The 13,955-nt window shown below is 38.2% G+C and overlaps 1 protein-coding gene across 2 annotated transcripts in view; it reads right to left on the minus strand.

Annotated features, from left to right (window-relative positions):
* Positions 1-13,955, minus strand: part of SLC6A17 (solute carrier family 6 member 17) — a 609,379-nt gene that overhangs the window by 126,959 nt on the left and 468,465 nt on the right. The window lies entirely within an intron of this gene.

Here is a 13,955-nt window from a genome sequence, read left to right on the forward strand (position 1 = left end):
TCATACCACCACTGATATCTTTATTTCCCAACATTTTTTCCTTCTGAATTTTGGAAGAGACCAGTCTGCAAATCTAGTTTAGAACATGGGTTATCAACATTCAGAATATCCATCACTCCATACTATTAAGTTTCATATTTTAAGTACTGTTGGCCAGTCCCAAACCTTATGGACTTTTATGATACACTCCTAGCAGTGGGCTCTGATTGCAGGCTCAAGTGTCTTCTCTGTTGGCACCCAATGATATTTTTTCCAAAAAGATAAGGAAGAAGCCTTTGTCATTAATATCCTTGAGGAAAACATTTAGGTACTCCATAGCTTGTTCTAAATCAATATTGGAGAGCCTAGACTGTGCAGAACTTAGCAATTTATTCTTATATGAGGAGATAAAGATATGATAATGATATGAAGCTTGGCTTTTATTGCTTACTACTGGTATTATTCTGGAAACTGACCCCAAAGATGAAGAGGGTCAAGATGAAGTGTGACATTTTAACTATATATCTAAGCCATAGAAATTCCCAGGAAGATGTTAATGGTAGGAGCATCAAAGTATTTTGAAACTTTGAAGGCTCTGTTCCCCATTCACAATGGTGGTAAGGTCAGAAATCCATCTTATCCCAGTTAGGATTTGGAAGGAGGAGCCATCAAAGACAAAATATGGGTTACCCCACAGAGGGACAGTGGATCCCCAGATATCAGATCATCTCAGGATCTGTGAAAGCACTTTCAGTGCCAAGTGATTTTGGTATAGGGAATGCCATGATTTAGGGTATTTGGATAGGATTTAGGAAACCAACTAAGTCCTTAAGTGGATATAGAGTATAATATGCCACCTATGAATCCACCCAGATATGATTAAGGAAGAAGAAATGTGTGAGCTAAAATTTCCTAGCATAGTTCCCCAAGTCAGGAATTCCCAGGATTAGCTAACTAGTTAGGCTGCTTTCATTGCTCAGTCTACCCTCTTTTTTCTACATTCCCAAATAAATTGTCTAACAGCCCACTTAATTTCTTGAGCAATGGTTGAGAGGGTGGAGTGGGGATATGCCTAAGGCTATAGTGTAATAGGGGGAGTCAAACATCTTAACTGTGGAAATACATCCCATTAAAGAAACTAGGCTCTCTTTATAGGATCGAAGGATTCCTTAAAGGTACTGCAAGAAAAACTCTAGTCACCACCTTCTTATCACTGACGCTCTTATATGATGCTCCTATCCTAACAAACTCGAACAATACTTAAAGAAAGAATCTTGCCTTCTGCTACAATAAAGTAGCTAAATTTGCTACCAATCTCCATCATAGCACCCACCATTGACGTAGCTTAAAGCAATTAAACTGGCTTAAACTACACAGCTACCTAACATATTCACAACTAACTAGAGCACACAACCTCATTCATTATCCAGAAAAAATGCCCTGCACTATGTAACTTATAAGTGACCTACTGTCCAGCAAGGAACCTCCGCTCTAGTAAAAAATTCTTATTACTTGTAAGTCAAATAATGTTGTAGTAGACTCGCTTTACTCCCAATATGTTAGTAAACTCTGGAATAGTATCGCCACACAAATAAAACTCTCTGACAAACTCAATAGTTTTAAACCACTGGTTAAACAACATCTTAACCAGTCCTGGTCCAGCACATGTTCATCTCAAGGCTAAGACTTTGTGCTTACCATACGATACTCTCCAAATACTCTCATTAAACAGAGAATACTCTGAACCTCTCAATGAAATGACAAAAACAACTTTTATACATAATAGTTGCATGTGGGCTTTCTTTTTAGTAACTTCCACTTCTGTAAAATCTCAGAATGTATAAATGTAACTACTGTTTTTGTATAAATGTAAATAGAAATGTAACTACTCTGTGTTTAACTGGAACTTAGTATAATGCAATATAAGCAAATGGAGCTGTTCTCCCCAGGCCTCTGCTGAAAATGGGTATTACCCAGTCAGACTTTCCCAGTAAACAAAGCCAAGCAAATAAATAAAAAAAAATAAAGGTATAACTTTCTCCAGGAGTGATTCCATCTATAAACTTTGTCCCATATTTCTCTGAGACTGAGTTTTAGCATTACTGAAATATAAATTTGGAGCTTAATCCCTAAATAGTGGGGATTGTTCTTCATTTGTTGGAAAGGGAGAGGCTTGCCACTGTGAGAGAAAGATCATACAGTGGTGTTAATAGGAAATAATTCAGTTTTGGATACATTGACTCATGCCCCTGAAATATCTCCAAATTTATCCAACAAAGTTTTAATGAAAGGAAGAACTTGCGATTTATTCTAACAATCATCCACAAACACAAGAGCTTTAGTTTCAGTATTAGACAGGGACCAGCATGACTGTATATTAGATTTAAGTGTCCGATTTAATGGCTAATTGGCCAGCAGGAAATGGGCAATCAAGAGAGAGCACAGCCTTGACAGGTGCATCTTATTAAAATATATGGCGTCAGAGAGAAAAAAACCTTAGTGAGAACATAAGCTTGCATCAGATACACAGCATTGATCATATTAAAGAACATTTTAGGGAATGTCTAATCAGTCAGGCTATCCCACAAATAAGACCCTTTTATGGCATCAAATAGAGCTGACCCCTAGTTAGTAGAGTAGTAAAGTACATAGGTGATCGGCACTGCTTCTTTCCTTAGTGAAACCCGTTTGGCTTTTTGTAATCAAATTGGGAAGGAGGCTAGCCAGCCTATAAGCTACAGTTTTAGCATAAATCTTAATATCTACATTTAAAAGTGATATGAGTCTATAAATGCTTCTTATGGTAGGGTCTTTTTGGTTTGGGGATAAGCATTACGAAGGAGGAGATAAGAGATTCATAGATTCTGTCTTCTGAAAGAAGTTAAAAAGGGAGGTCAGTCCAAACATTGAAATGTGTCATACAGCAATGTAAGGTGCTGTACTGAGCCTGTATGGTACTTGTGCCCTTCTTTTCTTCATATCTCCAATGGTTTTATCAACCACTGTTTTTACTGCTGGGCGAACTTAGGAATAATTTGTGGGTTTGGACACCTGAAATACAAGATGAAGGCATTCAGAAAAAGAATTAAGAGGGGAGTCAGAATATAGCCATTGATAGAAAGAGGTAAAGACTTTCTAGGGTTGTTGACCAATCATCCTGAGGTGGGATCCCTATCCCCTCTAATTACAGTTGTTCTTTTTTGAAAGCTAATAGTTTACTAGGTTTATTCCCATCTACCCACACTTGTGTTGCAGCCTCCTCCTGGTAGACCTCAGCTTTCTCTTTTAGTGTTATATTAAAGTGTTGATAAACGACACACCAAAGAGGGCATTGTACTCAATGACAGGTCTGATGAATGCTGAATACAGTGGAGCAATTACTTCCTTGGACTTAGAGCCATACCTTTGTTTATAAGTTGCGCAGCATAGAATGATTTCCTCACCACTGTAGACACATGATGGTTAAAGGCTAGATAACTATCTATGTGTGCCTTTAAATCCCTGACTACTGGGTCAACTCTAAGGGTGTGTTGTCAATATGATAGTTAACAGGGATGGATGACTTTACAAAGGATACTATTATGCATTTCTTGGCATTTAGTTTTAGTCCATCGCTCTGACACTAGTTGTTTGTTTGTGTCAGCCCCTTCTGGAGAATATTTGTGTCAGTGTGAGATTCAAGGACAGCTCCTAATTTGCAATCATCTGCAAATTTATTCAGCCAAAGACCATACTAACATCGGCCTTGACTTCTGAGAAGTAAATGCCAAAAAGGAGCGGTCCAAGGACTGATCCCCGAGGGATTCCACTTGTGTCTAGCCCCCTTATAGAGGTGGACTCCCCATTTCTAACTTCCTAGGTCCTATCTGTGAGCTGGGTGGCTATCCACTGGGTGACATATGGGTTTGTACCTAACCTCTTGAGTTTGTCAACAATGCCCAAGTGGGGTATTGTGTCAAATTCCTTGGTCAGGTCAAGATAGGCAGTGTGAACATTGCTTTGGTGACCTTCTCAAAGAAGTCCACCAGGTTGAATAGGCATGATCTGCCCTTGACTAAACCAAACTGGGTTGGGTCAAGTGTCTGGATGTTTACTATATCTCTATTGATCATCTCCATGATAACCTCCAAAATGGCAGGTCTCATGGCATTAAGACCTTTTGAGTTAAGAGAGATTGCCATGTGTACCTTCCTGGGCCTGTCATTTTTTACCTCTCTCTCTGGAGAATGCTCTCTTGGCAGAGAAGTATCTGTTGTGCCCATTTTTTAAGTGTTTTCTCATTTGTTACCTCTAGGTTGGCCAAATGGGACTGCAGAAAGGACATCACATCATCAAAAGTATGAAACCACATTTGTTGATTTCACCATTTAACACACAGTATGGCTGGGTAACATATGACAGTTGCTATACCATTCTGATAACAGATCGGCTGCATAGTGGAGAAAGGCCATCTGGCTCATGTAGTTTCTGAAGAAAATTCTTGAAATATACAAACCTTCTGACAACATAAAGTAAAGGGCTGACTTACTTTGCCAACCTTAAGACACTGGCATTTGTCCACTTCATTCAGAAGCCAAAATACTATTAACCTAGGAGGGCCATCCAGTTTTGGAGGGAGTACAGAAGAAGAATGTGCCCTTTCTATGGCTAAAGGGGCAGCTGATGATAGGTTTAATGCCTCCATTAACTACTTCAGTTCCTTCATTGAGCCTTAAGTGCCAGAGATTGTTGCAACAGCCCTGATCTTCAAATGAGATAATGCACACTTGCTGAGTGCTCATCTTCTGGTCTCACTGAAGGATGGACACTAAGCATTCCTGCAGTCTGGAAACTTGCATGTTGATTGCAGATTCTAAAAAGGCTGTCATGGCTGTACATGCTTCCATAGTCTGATTTGCAAGTTTTTATTTATTTATTTATTTAAATTTGAAGTGTCCATTAAAATTTATTCTGGCAAACCTGCAAGCTTATCAAGCCTGTATACTGTATCAACACTCAGACTGAAGGGGGTTAACAGCAGAAGTTCCAGCATTAGCATCCATCATAGCTTGAATTATCACCCATTTGAAGCTAGTATTTGGATGGTTTACACTGCAGAAAGATCACTCAATAAGGTCTTAATGATTTAACCATTAAATTACCAATAATAATGAACTGGAGCCAAGTAAAAATACTGCTCATTCTATGAAACTTGTCTCCAACCCATCATGGTGTCCTCTGGGGAATTTATGATGGCACCATGTTTCCAGTCATTTACAAACTTAGTCAACACTAACCCTTGACATTAGCTTTAAACTCCATGAAATAAATGCCAAACTGGAGTGGCCCAAGGACTGAACCCTTGGGTACACTGTTGGAGACAGGTCATTTGAAGGAAGTAGAGCCACACACTCTTATTTCTTGGGATCTATTTGCGAGACAATTTGCTATTGAATGAATTAAATAAGGATTTACATTTAGCTAGGAGAGTTTATCTATGATTCCCAAATATGGAATGATGAAAAATGCCTTTGCAAGGTCTAGACATTTGGGTAAAATCTGATTGGCCCCTATCCATTGCTGCAGTAACTTTTTTTGAAGAAGTCATGTAGGTTAAGCAGGCAGGACCTGCCCTTGATGAATCCAAACTGGCTTGGGTTATTAAGTCCATGAACTCATGTACATCATTTTCAGTGACAAAGGTCCACATTGATAAAGATGTGTGTGTTCTCAACTGGATCACTACAGCATTTCACTTTTAACTTTAAAGCTCTTCTATTTTGCTCCAGGCAGCCTTAGTTGACTGAAGCATATAACAATGTTTTACAAGTCCAAAGGCACCTGCTACATTAATGGCTTTAATTACTAATTAAAATAATTTTAAATTAAATGAAGTAACAATGGTGTACGGGTCAGCCAATAACTTAAAATGGCATAATATTTGCCTACCAATTAAAGCTTTTACCGTTATGAGACTATATTAAAACAAAGATACATGCAGCAATGTAATACAGTAAGCAAAAACAAATGATAATACATGGCACTACCACACTAAAATAAGGCACAACTATGAATTCCAAGTAGCACATGAGTTCAACAGTCCAAACAAATGCAGTCAACAAAATAAGTCATTCTCAAAGTAATAGCAATAATACTGCTATATATAGAACTTGACACATTACAAGCAAGATCCTTACAGAAAACAGCAATCATAAAAGAATGTATGAGCATTAAACATATTACAGTTAGTATACAGATATTACAGAAAACAGCATACCTCTCAACATCTTAGAGCAAGAAATCTGGACAGAGCCATAAATAATAAGGGGACAAAGGCCCAAAAATAGGGACAAATTTTAAATATTGTTCTTACAATCTTAGAAACTTGATAGAATAATAGGTTTTGCATTATCATGAATTTTCTGAATGATATGAAGTCTGAAGTTCAAATGTCTGTCATTATTTTCTGACTTCATTGTTCAATAATTTGACAGAAAACCACAATTTTATGAAAAGTGGACCATAAATATGAGGCAAAAATCTGGACATTCTGCACAAATCTGTACAGTTGAGAGGTATGGATAACAGTCTTTAAAACAGTGAGTCCAGCAAGTGTTTCTTCCTATATAATCCTGAAAAAAGCCATTCAGAGAATGCTTGGAAAGCCAAACATCAAGATACAAGAGAGTACCGTGGTATAAACATTTTTCTCTACTCCCAGGAGAAACAACAAAGTATATGACAGCATCTCTTGGCAAGCAAAACTTTTACATGTGGATTTTAACTTCAAAAATCTATAGGCTATTTATAATTTAAGAAAGTGAACAACTAAGCAAAATGATGAGAGGCCAGAGTTCAAAACTGATGTAAAGAACTGAAGGTGGTAACCACAGGAAGTTAGTGATATTCTGACTCATACTCCACTTACAGGGGACTTCTGCTTTTAACTGATAAATTTACCTAATCTTTCACAAATGCAACATGAGCAGAAGATGTGATGCCATAAAAACTGAACAGCCTAGGCAGAGAAACAAAGATCCAGGCTCCCTAAACAGTACAGCTCCCACAACCAGAACTGGTGCTACTTAGTTACCTGTTAGATGTTCTTACATACCTGCTCATTAAACTAAACAAGCAGGCATTGTGTTTTCCACCAGCTCCATAGCTTCAACTTCATATGCAATAACCTCACATGGAAACACACACAAATACAACTATGGTAACAAACAGTCAAATGTCTGATGCCTCCAGTGATGTTGTATAGCTTTAGCATCATCCAATCATTTCTTTTTCTTCTGTTTTTTTGTAGGAGATTTTTGATGCTGAAACAGCTGGTTGTACTATGAATCTACCTATACATGTACAAATGTAAGCCGTTTGGTGAATGGCACCTTGCAAATGCAGCTGCAGCAAGTATAACAACTTCATTTCAGCAGTTGTCTTCTGGATGGGACAAAACTACTGCCTCTGTTCCAAAGACCTCTTAGTCTATCACGATTGTATCTCTTATCTGGAGTACTAACAGTAATCATAATAAGCAGAATTATTCATTAAAAAATGGATTGACACTTCATTAAGTACAAAGCAATGCTTTAGTGGTTGACTGTGATGTAAAGAAGGGTAAAGGCCTGACTACAATCTAGCTAACTCAAGTCTGAATAGTGCTTGGCAGCTACAGGGAACCAGGCAGGGGCACTGGGAATAAGTAGCTTGTAATCTTCTTGTCCCACATGAGGATGGACCAAGATTTCTGTTGGCAGCTTAGACATGTCAACCTAGCTCTGGGCAGGCTACCAGCCCAATGATGCCTAGAAAGGCCTGATTGATGGTGGTAATTCCTACAATGTCAAGCTCATGCCTCCTTGTTACAGAGTCCCCTTTCCCAAATTCCTTGCCCCAAGTCATGCAATTTATACTCGCCCCTCTGCTCCACTTTTCATCAGTTGGGAGGGTGGGGGTAGCAGTTTTATTGACGCAGACCATGATATTATCTTCTTGCTGGAGAGGGAATGTCTGCCTGCAGGGTTGCAGCACGATTTGGCAAGCCTCCTTCTACGACAAACAGGATAATGAAAGCTATTAAATTGCTCACTGGGGCTATAGGCAGACATCAACAGTGAGTGGAACAGGGGCCAAAAAATAAGGTAAAAGTAGTGATGTAGTATTTAAATCAAGTGTTCTACTACTGGTGCACTTTCTGTAATTCAGAGAAAATTTACAACTGTCCAGTTTGAAAGATGAACACTGTACAGAGCTGCATCCCCCATACTTCTGGCCAGACTCATGACAAATTCATAAAAATGGGTTATCATTTGTTAGCCATTAGGCAGTTGTGATCTAGTAACACAGTCTGACTGTCTGGTTAAGTGATTTAATGCAAGTCGCACAGGTGGCAAATGAAAGGTGAAGCAATTGAAACTAGGACCTCAGGAAGAAACATTTGCCACAAACATATCAACCCTACCTGAAATTTTAAAGATCTGCATGATGTCATCATTCCTAATGTATCAGAATGCAAATACTTAAGCTTTACTCTAGATCCTTCATGAACATTTATACTTAGGCCTTACTCTGGATCCTTCATGAACATTTATACTTAAGCCTTACTCTGGATCCTTCATGAACATTTATACTTAGGCCTTACTCTGGATCCTTCATGAACATTTATACTTAGGCCTTACTCTGGATCCTTCATGAACATTTACATCTCATACTGATGACAGTAACAGGCAAAGTCTTATCTCAGGACTTCACACCTCTTTTCACCTATAGCCAGGTCTGCCATAGATAAAAATATACTTGTCAATAAACTAAAATATTGTCCACCATTACTAATTCTGCATCCTTCCTACAGTGCACAAAAAAATTCAAATTACTTAAAATAATATTTTCAGATGTTTCTATTTAGCAGACACTGGAGCTCATCACAGTGCACTAAAGGAAGAACACCTTTGGTTCTCAGTTACCAATAGAGCTACTTTTCATTTTAGTTGCTTATTATTCAACATTATGAAGATTTGATAGTCCCCTTCCCCAATTAAAAGTTATTCTATCATTAAGGGAATAAACTTACTGCTTACTGAATAGCCAGGCCAAGAATTTAAACCTTATTCGACTTTGCCTCAAAAACTGTTGTAGGAGAAAAAGTTTTCTCCATGCTAGGACCAGACACCTGGACCATCTCCCTAAAGAAATAATAACTTTATATAGACGTGAGTGGTTACAAAAATCCCATGAGTAATGAAGCCACGTACAAATGCTTCAGTGAAATGATTAACATGTTACATATAACCCTAGTGAAACTAATTTTATTCAGCCAAGTGTTTTTCACTCAACAAATTGTATATTTTTTATAAAAATACTAAGTGCCCCAATATTGCTACATATTGTATTAAGTGTTGTAAGGTCTGACCTTCATTGCATGATTGTAGTGTTCTATTTCATGGATAAATGCTTTCTGAGCCTGGGTCATGTCTGAAAAAGGTCAGTAGAACAGCCAACCTACCCAGCAGACAAACAGAAGGTAAATCAGTAAAGTTATAGCTTTAGTCCTCTTCAGTCTGCTTTATACCTCTCAAACTCTTAGCCAAGAATGTTGGATGAAAAGCAAACATACTGTGGGTCAGTGGCACAATGATCCAAAATGAGGGACAGACTTTAAAAACTTAGAAAATCTCTTAAATAATACGTTTTGCATTAGCAAGCATTTTCTGAAGGATGTGAAGTCTGAAACTCGAATGTCTGTTTTTGTTTAGTGGCTTAAATCTTTGATAATATACCAGAAAGCCACAAATTGTATCAGGAACAGACTAAAAATGATGGAAAAATCTGGACATTCTGTGAAATTCTGGGTAGTTTAGATTTAAAAGAAGTGATACTTGAAATGGTCTTATGTAGTTTACAAGAAATATCCCAGCTCTTTTAAATATTACAAATGTGCTGCTTCATTTGATACTAGTTCTTTATATGCCTAGTCTTAATGTAATTCTGTTTTTAGCATAACAACTGCATTTTGGTTTTACTAGTGTTATAAACTGGTATGTCTGCTGCTCCATAAGAAACCTTATTTTATACAACAAAATGTTTGTGCGGCTATTGCAGTACAGTTAAACATAATTAGCCTGTAGCATTCAGTGACCTGTGCTATAAATGATTATTTATTATATAAATTGTGTTATAAAGGAAAACCACATGCTGGTAGTAAGGAGTGGACTGAATGTCTAAATCTAGCACAATATCGGACAGGTGGGTGTCCATTGCCTGCAACTGCAGGCATTAAGACCACTCAGAACTTTCAGAGTTTGCCAAACTGCAGAGCTGTTTTACATCCCACAAAGCAGCATACATCTGTTGCCTCAGATTTAAGATCATAAGTGAGTTTTCTTCTTCTTTTATCATAATGGGATACATTCTCCGTTCATTCACAGTTGTACTCTGTTGTTGGGCAGGAATTCAACATGTATTTGATCCATTCAGTCCCACTCTGCAATTGAGCCTTGTTCCTTAAAAAAAGCATCTTTCATCATTAGCTATCTCCCACCCAATTTCCCAATTTGGGCACTGAGTGCTTTTTACTGTTCTCATTCTTAAGGAGTTTTCAGCATTTCTAGTTTTTCAAGTATTTTGTATAGTTTTGTTCCCCAAGCTTATGAAATTTGTTGGCTTCAAAGTGTTAATCAAGCATTGTAGGTGCCTTACCTGGTTAGGTGAAGCCCGCATCCCTGACAGTTGTAACATTTATGTGTAGCTCTCCGCTTTCACTCTTAGAAGTCCAACTTAATCCTTGCAAGTTCAAAGGGATTCCTCCAAATTGTGAGATTACCCATCATCTTTTGAATACAAGTCAAAGCCCAGTCAGTTAGCTTGGATGTCCAGCGCATCAAAGCCTTCAAAACACTTAACAAAGCTATGAAGAAAGCCAAGACTCATAAAAACAAATCTGCAATGAGGCTCTGTTTCTCTTCGCTGTGATCTGATGTAGGGTTCATTTGAAGGTTATGGAGTAGCCTAGCTTCCCTATCATAATGGACAACTTAGCATCTTGGTTCAGTGATTACTGAAATATTGATTGACAATAAAGTTTAATTGTCAAAACATTGATGTCAACAACAATCAAGGCATGCTCTCCACACTTGTAGCATTTAATGTCACCTACAGAAATCTTGTGGAGTGCCTTTCCACATCTGAGTCATCCCCCACATGCCTAAGAAGGCTACCTGCAAAAAGCATATTAACTCTTCTGTGGATTCTTTTTAACTGTTGACTTCAATAATGACAAGGAACCCCCTGATTTCCCAACATCCTCCTATGCCCCCCCCACCAGTTTTGGAAGTCCTGGAAATGATGAGGATGGGATAGCAATTATCCATCCCTGCAACAAACTCTGTAAAAGGCCTTAAGGTCCTTCCAAATGAGTTTGTTGTTGGTTCCACCAACAGCTGATATTGTTAGGCTTGCCATAAATGTTTTTTTTTTACCTCTCTTAATATAATGGGCACATTCCAGAAAAAGAACTGTGTCTTACCAGGGAATGGAGTTTCTAGTGAGAGAATTCATAGCCTGACCTTTTGGTTTCATTAGCAGCTCTCAAGAATGATCCTTCACTACAGACCCATAGGTCTATCAGAAATGGAGTAGAGCATTTTTCACTGCTCGTTCTTAATTCTTTTCATTGAGCATGCTTAGCTGTTAAGGCACTGTGATGGACCTTTCTAGAAAAATATATCACAAAATGATCCAAATCTTAGTTATTGAATGGATCTGTCAGAGAAGGAAATATCCCAGTCTGCAAATGCCTCTACCATGGTGCACCTTACCATAATAATGACTTTCAATGCAAACAAAGATACAGGTAGAGTTGTGACATCTGGCTTTAATGTCTGCCTGCCTCCTTAGCTCATACAGACTAATTTTACCAAGAATACTATGTCATATAACAGTTATGAATGTTTACTTTCATGGTCCAGAAATATTTTGATCTTAATTTAAGACACACACATGAAGATGGAGCAGGAAACAAATATATTGACAACAGTAGGGATTAACTTTTCTATTCTTCAGACATTTTTCTTCAGAACCCAGAAAAGGCCATGGTAAAAGTGGTTCCTACATGGCAGTACCAGCATCAAAATAAACAACACTGTGGTAAACAATTCAGCAACTAATGCTGCTTTCAGAGAGGATGCAACTGCCATGGCTGAGCTTCTGGGCAAACATTTGAGGTCATGATCCCCTTATGGGAGAGCAGCAACAGCCCTGAAATCTTACCAAATTATTCCCCTTTGGATGCAGTCATGAAGTCTCTTGTCCCTCCACCTATTAAAGTGGGAGACCATCACAAGAAACAGGAGGATGGCAATAATATCCAGGGGTTACATGATTCAATTTCTTTCAAACTTAACACTCCCATAGCTTTCCTGCCAGATGCCCTGCCTATTCATAGAAGTGTCAACAGAAGTTCTAAACCTATTTAAAAAAAAATACAGCCATCTGGGACATCCCTCCAGGCCAATAAAGGTCTGGATTTTGTTCCACTTTCTTGTTTATGTTAAAAAAGATAAAGGACATAAGTCTTACCTTAACCTTCAGTGGCCTAAATTCATTCACACCTTTCACATTACCTCAAAATAAACACTACTTCATTTTCTTGGAGAAGGAGACTAGATGTATAGTTTGGGCCTACAGGATACCTACATCCACATAAAAAGTTGAAGAGCAATCCCTGAGGTCCCTCTGCTTCAGAGTCAAAAGCAGACATTATTAGGAGTTCTATATCCATCTCAACTTCTTATCATAGGAAATCGTACAAGGCTAAAATAATGGGTGGACAAAGGTCCAAAAACAGAGATAAAAGTTAAGTATTGCTCTTATAAACTTAGAAAATCTCTACAATAACAGGATTTGTGTTAGCATGCATTTTTTGAAAGATATGAATTCTGAAAATCAAATATATGTCATTATATGGTGACTTTAATCCTCATTGACTTGCCAGAAAACTACAAATTTTATAACGAACAGACCAAAATTATGAGATAAAAATCCAGACAATCTGTGAAAATCTTGACAGTTTAGAGGCAGTTCTGGGTATTTCTATTTGATAATATCTCTGTCCACATGGTGTTCACCAGATGTATTTCTGTATTTGCCATGTACCTGCGCCTCCAGGGATCCAAGGTGTTCCCATCCTTGGATGAGCAGATCTTCACATGCCTCTTTCTGTGAACTACCTATTATCAAGTAAGGAAGTCTCTGTTTGATCTATTCCATTCCCTACAAAGAAATTTGGATGTAGACAAGCTCCATCTGCAGCCCTCCCAGTTCCTCTCAAGCTCAATCTGCAACCCTCCCAGTGCCTCTGTTTGCAGGTTGCAGCCTGAACATTCAGTCTTGCAGTAAGAAACTTCAGTCTAACTTGCTCATTGTTCTTCTACATCAGCTGCCTATCATTGTCTCAAGGTGCTGAGTCTGACAGCAGTAGCCACTCCAGTTATTCTTCAAAGCAGATTTTATACAAGAATTCTTCATTAGGCTATTTAGCTGATTGGCTAGAAATGACGACAGTGTAATGCCACTATACCAGTCAAAAAGCAGGCACTGAAATAACTCATCTGCCAAGACAGGCACAGTAAAGTTACATTATCACCAAAACAGACATGAGTCAGGTATAGCAATGTTAATGCACCCTATATTAATAGATGCACTGCACATACATTGTACCATTAATTAAGGCTGTTACAGTGTAACAACCAGTAAGAACAGCAGGAATTGCAGTTGACCATGACTGTAGCACCAGAAACTGACACTGGTGACACTTTTCCTATTGAGGTTTACTTTAGTCAAGGTAGCAGGGCAAGAACAGGGCTTACATGAAGATATCTTTATAGTCCTAAAACAACAGGAATAGAAAAAGCTCAGGTGCCCAACCAGGCCAGCAGAACCATTTTTGTCAAGGGCAGCATTTTAGCCATTCTGCAGCTCTGTTAAATGAAATGTTTAGC

Source organism: Protopterus annectens, chromosome 7.part0 (genome assembly GCF_019279795.1).
Source record: "Protopterus annectens isolate FY-2018-M chromosome 7.part0, PAN1.0, whole genome shotgun sequence".
In the NCBI taxonomy this organism is placed as follows: domain Eukaryota; kingdom Metazoa; phylum Chordata; order Ceratodontiformes; family Protopteridae; genus Protopterus; species Protopterus annectens.